Source organism: Pinus tabuliformis, chromosome 7, assembly GCF_031772625.1.
Source record: "Pinus tabuliformis cultivar Carrire ecotype Pingquan chromosome 7, CPIR1, whole genome shotgun sequence".
NCBI lineage: Eukaryota > Viridiplantae > Streptophyta > Pinopsida > Pinales > Pinaceae > Pinus > Pinus tabuliformis.
This window is the reverse complement of record NC_142293.1, coordinates 308,835,536-308,850,605: the sequence shown is the minus strand read 5'-3', so window position 1 is coordinate 308,850,605 and position 15,070 is coordinate 308,835,536.

The window sequence follows — 15,070 nt, the reverse complement described above, 5'->3', positions numbered from 1 at the left end:
CTGACCAACAAGACCTCTTTCTGATAAAGCTATTGCCGATTTCCTTGGGAGGGAAGGAGGTAGGATCACCTCAGGGATCTCGTCCAACTTTTTTATGAACTTTGATAATGAGGGGCGAGGTCTGGCATCTGAATGCTCTGACAGAAGAGAGGCAAAGATAACCTCTGGGTTCTCTGAAGCAGGGGGGGGGGAGGCGGATCCTGCCATTGCAGGCCCGCAGAGAACGACAAGGAGGGCAAACCGACAGGCGGCCGTGACCCCGCAGGTGGGGTCCGCGCTGAGCAAAGAGATCAGGGAAGCAGCAGGGGCCCGACCAGGCAGAGCCTGGGGGCGAGGGCAGAGGCACGGGGTGATCGTTCAGAGAACGCAGTTCGCCATTCCCGCGCAGTCGCAGCTCTCCAAAATGGTTTTCTTGTTATATTATCTGTTGATAAAATCTTCATATATATATAACCTGCCAATGTGCTGTACAAACAGTGAAATCGAATTTTCCAAACTCAAATGCCGGAGTCACACATTTGCTGTACTATTCAAACTATGTTAACATATCAATTTCAATGGAATTCCAACAGAAATCTTTCCTTAGAGTGCCGCTCTTTGCAAACAGAGATTTTAATGCCATTTACCCTTAGTGATTTGCATGGTAATTTCACACAAATAAATGTGATTTCAACCCCATTGATCATTAATTTAACAATGCTATGAACTTCAAGAAACAAATATACAATTTCCCAATCACCCAATGTGTATAAACTGAAACAAACAATGACTTACAACTTTTTTTTTACTGCCAGATGTTCAATGCTGTGGCCCTTACAATTGTTGAAGGCTTACAGCCTTGCTGCTCAAGCCTACTCTCAATCTCACACTTCTCTCACAATCTCAATGTTCTTTTCTCACAAAAAGCCCTCCTATTTATACAATTTAAAAAAAATCATTAAATTAAATGCTCAATCCCTTAAAATCCTCAACAAACCCCTAAATCTCTCAACATCCCTAAAGGATAGGTTTTTATCTCTAAAATCCTTCAATTTATTAAATTTCCTCATATCCTTTTATTAATAAAAAGATATTTACATAAATCCTCACCTTCTCCTATCTAATTCAAATTAATTAATAAAATATTAAAAATCATCACACCCCTTATTTACAAATTAATATTATCACACCCCATATTTACAAATGGAGAAAAAGGTCTTGATGCTCCTGCATCAGACTCCTCATGTAAAAAAATTCATGACCACCTGGTCATAAGTCTGGATATCTCCTCCAGGATCCCAAATTTTATTTTGTAAATCTTCCGTGCTTGTCGATTGCCTTACTGCTGTTGTCTTCTAGGTTTCCATATTTTGTGTTGTAATGCTCCACTTGCTCTGCTCTTGCAATCTTTCACTGTCATTCTCTTGTTGTCGCTCCTTTTCTTTCTTTGGGCTGTCTTTCTCTGGGATGTTTTTATCATTAACCTCCTTATCAACTCAATTTCTCTGTCGAGTATGTCCTCTATCTGCTGATTGTTTCCATCCCTTGATTGCTGAATTCTCGTTCTTGCTTGCTCCTCACTTGTTTTGATCACCTTTTCTGCTGCTGCTACTATAAATGTTGCCTCACATGTTGCTCTAGCTGTCACTATGAATGTTGCGGCCTCCCAAACTTCCTTTCCCTCTGCAACATTCCTTTGCTCGTCACCTGCAATTTCATCTTGATTATCATTTATGACAACTGCTTTGTCATCCTTCATCAGCAATCTATCCTGGACATTCATCCTCTGTTCTTCCAATTTCCTCCTTTGAAAATCCATTTCTCTATATAACTCAATGATTTTACTTGGAGTGGACTTTGGAAATTTTACACGATCTTCCATTTCCTCACATGGTCTTTCTTCTGCTAAATCTTCCTTAACATCCTTCAGTAGATGTTCTTCCAAACCTGCAATCACACACAAATCGTTAGTTTTAAAATCACAAGACCTTACGGTCTTGTTTGATGCTTCAGTCATCAAATCTTTGGGCTGCTTTGAATCATTCATATGATTCAACTCCTCTAGCTCTTCATCACTTTCAAAAAGTAATGGTCCATTCTCTGGGTAACATAACGAAACTTCAACATCTTCTTCAGCATCTTCATTTTGCTGTAGCTCAACTCTTTCGAGCTTCTCTATCCTCTGCCTGGCATCTATAACCTGTTCAAGTTCCCTTAGTTCCTTTATCAACTGCAAATTCACCTGATGATTCCACTTCTCTTGTAGTCTCTGCCACCTCAGCTTCTTTCTCATGACATAACCACGCTTCTGGTCTTCCTCATTTCTTTGCAACATCTCCATTAACACCTCAAGCTGAACTGCTATCTCAGCCTTCTCCCTTTCATATTCCTCTTCGCTTAACTGTCTTTGTATGCCAACTGCCTTGGCATCCTTCTCCTTTTGTCCTCTGCTGTGGTTGAATTCAGAACCTCTGTTATGACTGTCACTAGTCATCTTCCTTTCCATCTCTATGAGTCCCTCACTTACTTTACTATGAGTTGCACTAAAGCCTCTTCAGCAGCAAGTCCTGTCCTGCCGCCACTTACCTCACCAAGCTCTTCTCACTCAGTCTGTAAAGTTTTGTAGATGTTCTATGCTAAGAGCAATTTCACTTTTCTCACAGCAATCATACAAGTAGATAAGCAAAACGCAGATAGAACATATAAGCAGATCTTACAGAAGACAAATCAGAAACAAGAAAAATGTATGTGTTTGTTTCGGCGGTCAACAGGATGCTTCAACCAGCAAAGTCTCCTTTGGTCAGCCAGCCCAGCATGTGTCACAACAACCCTCCAACCAGTTTTCAGCTTGTTTGGACCAAGCATTGACCAAAGTCAACGCTGGTCAAACTTCTGCGAAACCCTAGCAGCAGAAACCCTAGTAGCAGAAAACCTAGCAGCAGAAAAATCCTCTTCGTCCTTCCCACGTGTGGCTGAAATTCGTCCTCCAGGTAGCTCGTACTTGTAGGATGAGAGAGGAAGATGTGAGTTGTGTTGTGTTCCAATTCTCTCCAACTTTTCCTGTATATATATCCATCAATGAGGGTGTGTGACACATCTGTTGGGCATGTGAGCCTACATTACAAAAACTGGCTGACCTTGCACATATAATTTATTAAGAATAATAAATTCAAAATATAAGTTCTGCTCATCGGATTAAGACTATTTTTATATGGATTTTACACCTCTCAGAAAGAGGAATCCAACAAAAATATTAGCCTCTTAATCTGAGCATCAGAACATGGAGTTTGGACCTAGTTGTCCAAATTTAACACTCCCTCTCAACTAGGGAGAACTCCATCTATTAGTGCAATTAACATCGTGAGTCATCCCGCCGAAACTTGCTTTGCTGGCTTCTTTATTTCAGAACAGAAGTGGGTCAGTCACAAAGACATCATTCCCCGACTGACATAATCAGTCCAGAGGTCCCAGACCTCACAAATCTTGATCCCAGATCAAGTGGTTGGACCATGCCATCCTAGATAGAGAGTACGACAATCTCTGATGCGTCCATCAGTCTTTGCTAATAGTCTCTAGCTTTTCCACACCTCATTGGCCAAATGAGAGGTACTTCCCATGAGCCCTGAACTCAATGGGTAGGATGCATACGGGGCACAGATTAAATGAGTGGCGAACCAGCTCAATAATCACAAGGGTGGGGCAGAAGCATTATGAGTGCTTATAGCTCCGAGAAGCTATCCCCAAAGCCCCCCAGAGCTCCCAGAGCTCATCGTCCAACAGGACCCACATCGTAGGGTCTTTCCACGACACCAAGACTCTCACGGAAGGTTAGGAACTTGACCTTCCCCAGGGGCTTAGTGAGAATATCCGCGACCTGCTCATCAGTTCCTATATGATCGAGCCTTACGGCGCCTCGCTGTACCATATCTCGGATAAAGTGGTACCTGATATCAATATGCTTGGATCGGTCGTGGAACACAGGATTCTCAGTCATACGAATCCCACTCTGATTATTACAGAGTATTACAGTGGTATCTAGCACATGTTGGAACAGCTCACTAAAGAGCTTCCTCAACCAAACTGCTTCACAACAGGCCATACTAGCAGCAATGTATTCGGCCTCCGCGGTGCTCAAAGCCACCGACTTCTGCTTTCTGCTCATCCATGAGATCGAAGCAGAACCAAGATTGAAACAGCATCCAGATGTGCTCTTACGATCCACCACACTGCCAGCCCAATCGGCATCAGTATATCCTCAGAGTATTACACTCCCGGCAGTGTATCTCAGCCCATGGTTTATCGTGCCCCGAAGATATCTCAAAAGATTCTTGGCACCAACCCAGTGAAAATGATGAGGCTCAACCATCTGTTGACTCAAAGTATTCACTGCAAAACATATGTCCGGACGGGTGTTCACTAAGAACATCAAAGCTCCTATGAGTTGACGATACTCAGTAGGATTGGCCAAGATAGGCCCTGCAGCGCTGCCACTCAACTTCTTAAAGTTGAGTTCCATTGGTGTCGACACGGAATTACAGTCCACCATCCCAAATCTTTCCAGAAGCTTCACAATATACTTTTCTTGAGAAAGGAAAATCTCTCCAAGTCTCTGCCAGACCTCCAGGCCTAGGAAATAGTGCATCAGTCCTAGGTCTTTCATCTCGAACTCAACAGCAAGCTCCCTCTTACATTGATGAATGAGAGGGTCATCACCTGTCAGGAAGAGGTCGTCCACATACAGCACTAGAATGAGAGGCTTTCCTTCCTCAACCTTAAAGTAAAGGTTTGGATCAGCATTGCTTCGAGTGAAGCCCAGCTTCATCAAGTAACTATCCATCCTCTCATACCAAGCTCTGGGTGCTTGCTTTAACCCATAGAGGGCTTTCTTCAACCTGCGGACATAAGTGTCTCGATCTTGAACTTCAAATCCCAGATGTTGTTCTACACACACCTCTTCCTTTATTGCACCATACAGAAAAGCGGTCTTGACATCCATCTGATGAAGACTCCATCCTTGCGTAGCAGCAAGGGCTATGATGGATCGGATGGCGATATATCGAGCCACAGGTGCAAATATATCGTCATAGTCAATTCCTTCCTTTTGAGAGAAGCCACGGGCAACAAATCTTGCCTTAAACTTTTCAGCACTCCCATCAGATCCATGTTTAATCTTGTAGAGCCATTTAGCGGTGACAACAGATTTGTCCTTCGGTCTCGGGACCACATCCCAGACATCATTCTTCATAATAGCCTCATATTCTTCATGCATAGCTTCCTTCCAGACTTGATGCTTGATGGCTTCCTCAAAAGATCCAGGTTCAGATTGTATAATAGTACTCATGGCAGCTAGATACCCTTGGTATCTACACGGCTTCTTGCTTTCTCGGAATGTTCCCCTTGGGGCAGCATGACCCTCAGCATCTTCGAGGGTGTCCCTGAGCCATGATGGCCTCTTTCCTAGAGAAGGGGAAGGAACAATAGGGTCCATTGGCCCTTCAACATCAGGCATAGTCTCATCCTGGGGTTCTTCCAGATTTCCAGGTCTTTCTTCATGGTTTTCTTCAGATCTAGGAAGATCTACTACTTTCTTCAGGGAAGCATCTTCGTCAAAAGTGACATCATGGCTTATCTCTACTTCCCTTTGACCAGGTACATAGACTCTATATGCCTCAGAAGTCTCACTGTAGCCCACAAACATTCATTTCTTCCCAGTAGCATCCAGCTTACTTCTCTTTTCTTTCGGCACATGAAAATAGACAGGACATCCAGAAATTCTAAAATGTGAGACATCAGGTTTCTTACCAGAGAAAACCTCTTCGGGAGTTTTGGAGTCCAAAGCGGAATGAGGGCATCGGTTTTGAATGTACACAGCAGTATTTGCAGCTTCTCCCCACAGAAACTTTGGAAGACCCTGGTCACATAGCATGGCACGGGCAGCTTCCACAATAGTCCTATTCTTGCGTTCAGCAACACCATTCTGCTCAGGAGTATAGGCAGTGGTAGTCTCCCTCTTAATGCCAGCTTCTCTACAAAAGTCTTTGAACTCATTTGATCTTATCATGCTGCCCTCCATGTTCATGATCTTATAATGCTGCCCATACTAATATGCATCATGATCATGTTGTCCTATGCTTACATCATTCTGCTGTCCAATGCTCATATCATCATGCTGCCTTTACTATCCTTCTGTATATCAGCCTTAGCTGCTTGCTATGGCTTGCAGCCTAGCAAAGCAGCTAGGCTATCCTCCACGCAGTCCCATTATTTGCTTATCACTGTCTATATGACCAGCGTTCTTCATAACCATGCTGGACTGCAGTTATGACTGAAGTAGATTATATATTATATGATTGCTCTCATAATATATATGACCATTCCATACATCATGAAGCGTATATACATATGACTGTGTCTAGGTGACTGTGTTCCATACAGCGTATGATGACTGCGTTCCATACATCATTGCGTCCCATGATTGCTGCGTCCATATATCATATGACCTGCATGGTATATCACCATGACTGCCCAGCGTATTGACTGTCCAGCATTTCAATATATCGATATGAGACCTGTGAGGTATATCTCTGCATGGACAACATATATATATATATATTGCGTATAGTTTCCAGATCTACGCTGCCAGATCACACACAGCTTCATCGTTTCTGTCCTGTGTATGATATTTTTCAAGACAGCATATTTATTGCTGTGTACATCACTGTAATATTTGATGCGTATGACTGTGTGTTAGAATATCACTTAACTGTTTCCATACATCAAGAATATGACGGGCTATATGGCTGCGTTGTATATATATATATATCTGTGTTCCATATATATGACGGTCTAGCGTCCCATAATATGACTGCGTCCAGACTGTCTGCTGTTCCAGCGTTCCATACGGTCTAGCGTGAAGCGGATATATATATCTGCGTCCCATAATATGACTGCGTCCAGACTGTCTGCTGTTCCAGCGTTCCATACGGTCTAGCGTGAAGCGGATATATATATATATCTGCGTCCCATAATATGACTGCGTCCAGACTGTCTGCTGTTCCAGCATTCCATACGGTCTAGCGTATTTGTACAGCAGATTAAGGCACTCACTTCACATACCTGTGATTGCGTTCTCATTTATATATCGCATTGACATACATATGAGTTACGTGGCGTATTAACCTGCGTGGCATATTATCCTGCGTTCCATTATATGTTACATTGACTTACATATGATTCTGTGTGGCATATTAATCTGCGTAACTTACATATGATACTGCCTGGCATATTAACCTGCGAATGGGTGCTTCAGCGTATCTATGCGTATCGGATAACTGCTCCATTAACTGTGGTGCCCCCTTTGACTGTGTTCATTACAGCGTGTAAGGGTTTAGGGACAGCGGTGTCAGCGTACCATAAATAGTTGTTGTCGTTCCAAAATATATGACTGTTTTCATACAGCATATGTATATACATCTGACTGCCCAGCGTATAACCACTATTTGTTGCGTACCATGAATCCACATGTGTTCATCCCTTAACAGCGTCTAAGTGATTAGTTGACTGCGGCTAGGGCTTATTAGGCCAGCGTATATTATTCTATTACGTTGACTGCGTATCAATGTCCAGCGTTACGTTGACTGTGTAGAGAGCGTATATATCATGAACCATAAACAGCGTAATATGTCCAGCGTATAAACACCGTTTCATTTCCACACTTAACTGTGCGTATAGTTGCTGGATTAGGGCATCGTACTTGTAGCTAGGGCATCATACTCTTCAGTATCTCTTCTCCAAAAACCCAATCCAGCTTGTCATTCTCCCTGAATTCAAGCTTAGAGGAATCCATTTCCTTCGATGATGTTTGCTATAGATAGAGTTTGTCTTCACCTCAGCTCTGATACCATGTAAAGTTTTGTAGATGTTCTATGCTAAGAGCAATTTCACTTTTCTCACAGCAATCATACAAGTAGATAAGCAAAATGCAGATAGAACATATAAGCAGATCTTACAGAAGACAAATCAGAAACAAGAAAAATGTATGTGTTTGTTTCGGCGGTCAACAGGATGCTTCAACCAGCAAAGTCTCCTTTGGTCAGCCAGCCCAGCATGTGTCACAACAACCCTCCAACCAGTTTTCAGCTTGTTTGGACCAAGCGTTGACCAAAGTCAACGCTGGTCAAACTTCTGCGAAACCCTAGCAGCAGAAAAATCCTCTTCGTCCTTCCCACGTGTGGCTGAAATTCGTCCTCCAGGTAGCTCGTACTTGTAGGATGAGAGAGGAAGATGTGAGTTGTGTTGTGTTCCAATTCTCTCCAACTTTTCCTGTATATATATCCATCAATGAGGGTGTGTGACACATCTGTTGGGCATGTGAGCCTACATTACAAAAACTGGCTGACCTTGCACATATAATTTATTAAGAATAATAAATTCAAAATATAAGTTCTGCTCATCGGATTAAGACTATTTTTATATGGATTTTACACCTCTCAGAAAGAGGAATCCAACAAAAATATTAGCCTCTTAATCTGAGCATCAGAACATGGAGTTTGGACCTAGTTGTCCAAATTTAACACAGTCTTTTGGCAAGCAATTGGTTCTATCTCTGGAACCTCCTTTGAACACTTCTCTTTTCTCTTCCTGGCTTCAACTCATCTGCATGTTCACAACTGTCTTCCTTATCCAATCTCTATTGGATTTCCTTAAGGTTCTGCCACCTCTATGTTTTCACTTAGAAACTTTCACCAGCTTCCTTTATCTGTTAGTTGCAATAATATTTCAATGCAAAGACTACAATATTCTATTTTTCAAAAACATATCATCTTACCTCCAAGATCTCGCCTGATCTTGTCCTCTCATTCATCTGCACTTCATTTACCTTCAGAATCTCATCACTCCTGCAAATCTGTTCCAACAAATCTTTATGCTTCCTCTGCGAAATTTCACTGTCAATCAGATTTTAAAATCTGATCCTCTCTTCCAATCTTCTGGCTTTATCCGGCAAACTTCAGCTGTCAGCAATAATTCCTTCTTTGCTGAGTTTCTTCATTGCTGCAACCATCAATCCTCATTCCATTTCTTGTCAGTAAAACCCAATTCAAAATTTACACAAACACAATACCTGCACGATTCTCCATTCTCCCAGCGGTGCTCTAATTTGCTTGACTGTCAGATTAAAATCTGATATCCCCTGTCTGCACGCACATCTGCTGTCATAATTTATCTCTGCACTTATCGCCTGCAATTTGTCAATCACTCATACAACCCATATCGAATGTTACAGAATTCTATTATGTTCGAATGCATAACTGAGATTTATTTCCCCATACAGGATTTAATATAAATTCAAATTCAGTTTTCAACAGTTCGCAAGAAACTTTCATACAGAGCCGGGCTCTGATACCAAAATGACGCAAGCCTGGAGCTTGCCATACCTAGGAACTTCATCACAGTTCTTATCCAAATGTATCATCATTATATACCCAAGTCAGAACCTCAATAATTGGCAAATTCAAAACTATTAATTGCAGAAGCTTATAACATGTATTCACAACTTTATCTGGTTTATAGAAACCATACTTCCAATCAATTTGCTAATTCACACAATCCCAAATTTCAATCCAATGCCACTTCAAAAATTCATAATTAAATTCATCAAACATATGATTTCACACCATTTTATAAAGTGTGATTTTAAACCATAATCATATAATTTGAAACCTATACCTGATCCACCATTTTCTCTATTCATCATTTTGTTCCACCTGTAAGTCGATCAAGGCGCGCTCTTCAACTCACACGAACCTTTCAACTTCTGCACTTCCATTGTTCTCACGAGATTGTGTGAAAGCTCAGTGATGATTCTGCTCCAATTCATGATTTCGCAGAAAACTCTTCTTATACAGCTCTACCATTGAATCATCGCTCAACATCTCAGCATTTTTCCTTTGCAATTTATCTATTCCAGTCAATACGTTAATAGATACAGCCACGGTTTAATACTTGTTTGGTAATAAAAACGTGGCTTACCTCCTTAGAGAATCCATCCACAATTATGACTGCGCTACTGCAATTCACTCACAATTTCCACAGCAATTTATTAAATAACATCACCCATAGGTATTGCTTACCTTTACATATACTCCGGTAAACTGCGTCTTTCCAGTGACAAGATCAGCTCAGGGTTATGCCATTCGATCAATTAACCTAAACAGCGTTCAACTCCGGCAAACGCATTAACTTTCTGGTTCCATACCCCAGCAGATCGATTTTTAAAACTGTGTTCAATTTAACAATTCAACAAATGCATTCATTCCAAATTTAATGACAGCGTTCAGTAAATACAAACTCATGAATCCAATTTGGAATAATCATTACAGCAAGCACCAATTAACACTACGACAAACCCTTAATCGATCTTGAGATACATCGATCTTTCACAGCAATGATTTTAACTGCATTCAACGTACTCAATTTCTAGCAACATAACTCTGCACCCATTTTTCTGCGTCCAGATTTTGGAATTGTTTTCTTATTGAAATTAATTCACTGCATTAACTAACAGCATTAACCTTTGTACAATTGCATATAGGAATCGAACCAATTGAAACTTGTCTCCTCCGTCTGCAAGTTGTGTATCGATTGCACAATATCGACTATTCAAATCTTTTAATCGATTTCACAAAATGCCATATCGTTTTCTGAAGCGCTTCCCAATATACATCTATTCAATGCTGCAAATATTCATATATATATAACCTGCCAATGTGCTGTACAAACAGTGAAATCGACTTTTCCAAACTCAAATGCCGGAGTCACACATTTGCTGTACTGTTCAAACTATGTTAACATATCAATTTCAATGGAATTCCAATAGAAATCTTTCCCTAGAGTGCCGCTCTTTGCAAACAGAGATTTTAATGCCATTTACCCTTAGTGATTTGCATGGTAATTTCACACAAATAAATGTGATTTCAACCCCATTGATCATTAATTTAACAATGCTACGAACTTCAAGAAACAAATATACAATTTCCCAATCACCCAATGTGTATAAACTGAAATAAACAATGACTTACAACTTTTTTTTGCTGCTCAAGCCTACTCTCAATCTCACACTTCTCTCACAATCTCAATGTTCTTTTCTCTCAAAAAGCCCTCCTATTTATACAATTTAAAAAAAATCATTAAATTAAATGCTCAATCCCTTAAAATCCTCAACAAACCCCTAAATCTCTCAACATCCCTAAAGGATAGGTTTTTATCCCTAAAATCCTTCAATTTATTAAATTTCCTCATATCCTTTTATTAATAAAAAGATATTTACATAAATCCTCACCTTCTCCTATCTAATTCAAATTAATTAATAAAATATTAAAAATCATCACACCCCTTATTTACAAATTAATATTATCACACCCCATATTTACAAATGGAGAAAAAGGTCTTGATGCTCCTGCATCATAACAAAAACAAATGATCTTGACGCTCCGATACCATTTGTAACATACCCCTTGGGCCTACCTCGGAAAATTAGCCGTAGGCTGCATTAATTAAAAAAAATTCTTTAATTACAGTTAATTTTCAATGTTTGTTGTAGGTGTAGTTAAGTAATCATTGTTTACACAATGATAATCCCGACAACTGTACTCAAAATCTTAACTACTGAACACCAACAAGTTATTGAACCATATTTCACACTATTTAGATCATCCCTTAGGCTTAAATATCAATAAATCATGACACACAACCATCACACTTATGATATAACCCATATAAGGATTAATGGACATTGGTCTGAGTCTACTATGGCTAGCATAGCTATGGATCAGGATCACCGTCCCACATGCATAATTGAATAGAGGTAAGATCATGGTGGTTATCTACTATCAACTTACCTTCCATTTTCTAAAACAGATATGTATTACGAAAGCTAAAACCCAGTTGGCTTTCATGGTATAATTGTCACATAACTGTTATGGACGATTAAAGAGAAAGGAACTGAACCCCATACAAAAGAGGTATTGATTTTCTAAAACGAATCTTAAAAAACCATTGACAAGAAGCAGAAATAAATGTCTGAACAGACAAACAAAATTATCGAGTTCGATATTCTCCTACTTCACCACGACCTCGACCTCGATTGCTACTGCGTGCAAATCTATCGTTACTGCCATTCCTACTTCTATTTCTTGAAGGATATGCATACCTCAACCTTAGAGAAGGGGAATATCTATCATCATTATCAAAAATGTACCCTTGTAACGCTTCCATAGCAGCTGCAGCACATTTGGGGTTTTCAAAATCCACAAAACACAGAACAGCATTAACACTGGCTTCTCCTTCATCTTCGTTTGCAGCTTCCTTGGACTTACTGACGAGCCTTGAAATATGTGAGCTGCTTCTCTGCGACTGCAATCACTTGGAATGCCCTCAACAAACAGTGTGCTCGCTGTATCTGCTGCTACGTCAACATTATCAGAACCACGAATTGGCAACTCACTACGATAATCATCATAATTATAAGGTGCAAGAGGATCATATTGTTCTCTGGTTTCTATCAATGGTTGAACCCCATCTGGGTTTGTGGGGCCTCTCTCTCCAACTCGGAGGTCCGAGTTATCTTCGCATCTACCCTTAACATAGCCGGGGGTGCTAGACAACCCATGATCGTGACGACCATACCTCTTAATTAAAAGGCGTTCATCATTTTGATCATGTTGACCATACCTCTTAATTAAAAGGTGATTATCATATTCAAATTCATAGCGAGGTCGCTTGGCCAGCACAGAGCTCTGCAACTGCCTCTCACTTTCCGCTGCTTTAGGTTCAGTAGGTGGGATTCTTGCTCTAAAATATGTGCTGTCCATTCTTCTCTTTTTATCGCCCAAATGGTCTCAAACAACTGTTGCAACGCAATGCAATATTACAGACAACCAAAATAAAGGTTCAAGACAAAATTCAGCGAAACAATAACCCGAAATTTCTATGTTTTGGTGGCCCAGGTTGAAGACAAAACTCAGAGAAGCAATAATCCGAAATTTCTATGTTTTGGTGGCCGAGGCATAAGAGGGACTTCAATTTAAAACACTGATTAAGATGATGGGAGAGGGATCCAATTTCTTCATGTGTAAATTTTTTTATGAGCCGACATTATTTAAATGTTTTGTATGGTTTTTTTTTAGATTTTTACACATCATACTGACCCACCTCAATAATTGAAAGAATCCTGGGCCCATTTTTTTAAAAAATAATAACGAAGTTTAAGATAAGGTTAGTTTTGTTTATTGGATGGAAAATTAATTTATTCATAGTGAGATTTTATCACCACTTCAGTTTAGACACCTTTTAATTTCTCTAAAATGATTTGCATTCTCAACTTTTTTTTTCTAATAACAACTAAGTTTAGGATAAAGTTAGTTTTGTATATGGGATAGAAGAATGATTTATTCATAGTGAGATGTTATCACCACCTTAGTTTGGACACCCTTTAATTTCTTTAGAATGATTTTCATTCTCAACCCTTCTTATAAGATTCCCTTTAATATTTCTAAAATGATTTTCATTCTCAACCCTTCCCATAAGATTTGAGAACTAAAATCTGATGGAGACTAAACCCACTCAAACTGCTGCTTATTTCAGTTGTTAGTCCTACCTCCAAGTAGGCTTCAAGCTTTGGCACTTGTTCTTAATAAATGATTTTTATTTATTTATTTCCTTTTTAACATGAAGCCGCAATAAAGTTAGTGATGCTTATATTTACTTTGTTGAAATATTGTGATTGTTAAATTGCATTTAAATTTGACGGGACAAACTATTGTGGAGAAGACTAGTGGGTGATAGGGAAGGGGGCAACTTAATCTCTCTAAAGTGATTTTCATTCTCATTTTTCTCATAAGATTTGAGATTAAAATTTGATGTAAATCAAATCTCATTCAAAATGTGTATTTCAGTTGTTAGTCCTACCTCCAAGTGGACTTTAAGCTACGACAACTATTCTTTTACCTCCAAGTAGACTTTAAGCTTTGACAACTATTCTTTTAAGTAAATGGTTTTCTTTTGTTTCCTTTTAACAGGAGGAAGTATCAATAAAGTTAGTGATGCTTAAAAATACTTTATTGAAAATATTGTGCTTTTTAAATCACATTTAAATTTATTGGGACAAACTATTGTGAAGAAGACTAGGAGGGCGCACACCAAAATAATGAAAAAGCTTGGGACTTAATTGTTGTTTGTTTTTGTCGATTTTAGTGGTTAATGTTTTAATGTGAGTTTATGGTGGTAGTAGGTAATACAATTTTTTGTTTGTTTGTTTGGAAGTTGCCTTGTTAAAGTTTAGATTTTTGGCTTTTACATGGACAAGTTTATGTGCATTTTTTATAGTACATAATGAGAGAGTCATTGGAATGGAACTATGTTATGTTTGTGCTTTATGCGTTTTGTTTTATGTTATGTTTTTTGGAAAGAGGCACGTGTGCATGTTATTTTGTTTTTGTCATTAGAGAATTGCATTTGTAATTGTGTTCTTGAAGATTATATGGGTGACATGAAAATGCAATGTAGCTTTTGGCCATATGTGTTGTTTGGATTTTATAAATGGATGGATTTATTGCTATGTTTTTTGGTTACATTTTCAACTAAGTTTGTATGTGGAGGGCTATGGGTTTTTGTTGGTGGTTTTTCATTGGTAGCTTTATGAATGGTTTCTTATGCTTCTGTTGTTGTGGCATTTTGTGTTTCCAACTTCTTAGCAATGGAATTGAGATCTAATTCTACGAGTTTTCTTGCACACACTTTATTTTAAGTCCATGGTTGGATTGCTGATCCAAAGGGGTTCCAAAAATGGGATGGAAAGGCAAGTAGGTGTGCCTTATTAAATTGGTGATTACTTATTGTTTAGAAAGAGAAATTAAAGTGCATTTAACAACTATATTTCAACGTTTAAAGGCAATGAATAATGACAACCTTTAGAGGGAATGAACTCACAACCACGCAAACAAATGGAGATAAATCACACTTGTGGAGACAAAGGAAATTGCATTCATGAAGATAAATTTTAAGTGTTCTTTTGAAGGTGAAGGGTGATTGTGCT